General features: G+C 36.1%; 1 long non-coding RNA gene across 1 annotated transcript; it reads left to right on the top strand.

The window, feature by feature from the left end:
- The first annotated feature begins 1,164 nt into the window (after positions 1–1,164).
- Positions 1,165–2,426, top strand: LOC128291645 (uncharacterized). The gene is made up of 2 exons (XR_008281456.1): positions 1,165–1,274; positions 2,183–2,426. It is a non-coding gene; the product is annotated as an uncharacterized LOC128291645 (long non-coding RNA).
- The last annotated feature ends 327 nt before the right edge of the window (positions 2,427–2,753 follow it).

Here is a 2,753-nt window from a genome sequence, read left to right as displayed (position 1 = left end):
TTGTTGAAGACAATATGTGCACTTGATATCCATAATTTATGGTACAAATTGATAAAAAATTGATAATGGGTTAGGTAAATGTTCCATGATGGGCATGATAAGCATTATGGGCATTTTTTTTATTGACATTATGGCATAGGTATGGCACAAATAATATAGGTTATTTTGTGTCATAAAATGTTGGGTAATAAAATAACAAAAGGTTGAAAAGAACAAAGTTTTGTCCATCTTTGTTCATCATAGCCGAAAGTTAGAGAAGAGAAAGGAGAGGAGAAAGCTCTTGAGTATTCGGTCACTAGGAGGAGGAAAATTGAAGGTAAGTTCTTGGTACCATGCTTCTATTTTGAGGTTCATGAGTTCTTCTTGATTCTACCTTAACTCTTGAAGCATATTTTAGTTTTTAATTGTGTTGTGAGCATTTAGTCATGAATTAAAATGAAGGAAATGGTTGTTGTTTCATGTTCTTTTGATGAAAAATGGAAGATAGGTGAAGTTGAGCCAAACAACTGAGCATGCATGTGCCTTAGATGCTAAAGAGAAAAATCGGCTAACATGTTGTGCTTTAAAATGATGAAATAGAGATTATATTTAAGTAAAATCATAGATATGTGATGATTGATTGGTGATATACATGTTTAAATAACATGCATGCAAGGTATGTGTGAAAGAGTGATTTGGTAATAAATCTGCTTGGTACAGCAGCAGTAACGTGACTTTGGAAAATCACCATAAATTGTGGAAGATGAATTAGAAGTGGAAAAAATTATGTAATTAATACTTGTTGAGTCTAGTTTCAAATGAAATAAACGAGAACATATTTTGAATTCTGTACAATGAGAAATTTGATTCGTAATGAAGAGTGGTCAGATTAGTCAAACAGTGAAACATGGGAAAATTTAATAAAAATCTGGTATTGATTGGCCAAACCAAAAATTCTGAAAATTTTATGGATAGAAGATATATGAGTATATTTTCAGGAAAAATTAACGGCACTTGATTTGGAGTTTCGTAGCTCCAGTTATAAATGATTTAGTGACTGTTGCTCAGGAAGACAGCTTGCAGTGAAATTATGATTATGTGGTAAACATTGACAAAAATTTGTTAATGAGTTGCTTATTGATTTCTTATAAGCTTACTATGATCTGTAGGTGTGGTTGGCCGAATATTGTAAGGGGTTAATATGTAGTTTGTATTTGAATAGTTAGATTAACGTGTTAGTAATCCAATTGTAGGCGGTTCGTGTGTGGATCTCGTCAGCATATCATCGCAAACAGGTGTGTAACTAACACCCTCTTATAGACTAGATCGGCACAAGCTGAAAAGCCGAAATGCCGAAAAGCCGGTATTTTGAGATCTTGCGAGTGTGTGAATGCTCATGAGATTAATAGTTTGATGAATATGGTAAATTAAAGTGAAAAGACTGCAGAGTGCGCGATTCTGTGCATTTCGATATTTTTGGGCTTAATTGGCCAAAAAACGGGATAATGGGCCAACGGGCCCAAATTGGTAAGAAAACGCGGTAAGTGTTTCTGATCGTACGTAAATGGCTATGTTATGTATGAAAACCTTAAGAATAGTTAAATTACTTGAATACCCCTATGTATGCAAAATTATCGTTATACCCCTAGGGTTAATTTTGACTGAAAAGCATGACGATCTGATTCTGTATGATGTATGCCATGATTATATATCTATTGCATGGGGACTTGGGTTATACTATGGAGGAAGCGTCCTGGTGGCTATGCCACAATTATCTGATCTGGTGGCTCTGCCACATATATCTATCTTGGTGGCTATGCCACAATTATCTGATCTGGTGGCTCTGCCACATATATCTGTTCTGGTGGCTCTGCAACAATATCTGTATCTGGTGACTTCGTCACAATATCTGGCAGCCTCGCTGCGATTTCTGTGGTGTGTAGCGGTTGGGTGGGTCGAGTAGTCTCCCCACATGGTGTAAGGCTGGTACGTGGGTGTTATGGATGAATCTGGGTTGGGTTTCTGCAAAAACATGTAATATATGTTCTGTTCTGTTATGGGCCTATGGGCTTTATTCTGAATTCTATTCTGGGCTAAGGCCAACTTATTCTATTTCTGTGGTTTGAGCTGATATAGGCTATGGTTGGGTTAATTTACACACTGAGTTTCCCCAAACTCACCCATTTTATTTTCATCCACGCAGGTAATCCCCAACCATAGTGGGCTTGGAGCTGTGAGGGAATTCGGAGTGGCCACCCGTTCTGAAAGTTTGATTTTCTTCTGGTGAACTGGACATCCTTTTATTTACGTTTGAAGTTTTGTGTTTTTAAATGTAATAAGGCCGCTTAATTATTTTTGATGGTTTTAATATGTATTACTAAGATAGGTATTACTTATTTTAACTGTTGAAATTGGATAGCTTTAGGGCGCGTTTTCAAAAACAACAATTGATTTTAAAATAACACGACAACAAGCAAAGCTTCCGCAATGAAAGTATTTTCCAAAATTAATCACTTTTCCTAAAAATGACTTAATCAAATCGGTTTCCTAGAAATATCCATGATGTTAAGGTGTGGCAATGGTCAGTATGCATGTCTAGGATTGGATCCGAAGGAGCTTGGTATTAGCAAATCCGATGGACTCACCGCCTCTTTTCGGTTTCTTACGGTGCATGACTTCCATTCACTTTAACCTATAATGAAATTATCTTTTAAAATACTAAGTAAGTTTTTTTCTGGATCAACAATATAAAATGTTTTGAACGCTTCGATGTG

This window comes from Gossypium arboreum, chromosome 4 (assembly GCF_025698485.1).
Source record: "Gossypium arboreum isolate Shixiya-1 chromosome 4, ASM2569848v2, whole genome shotgun sequence".
Taxonomy (NCBI): domain Eukaryota; kingdom Viridiplantae; phylum Streptophyta; class Magnoliopsida; order Malvales; family Malvaceae; genus Gossypium; species Gossypium arboreum.
This window is presented reverse-complemented; position numbering and strand designations above follow the sequence as displayed.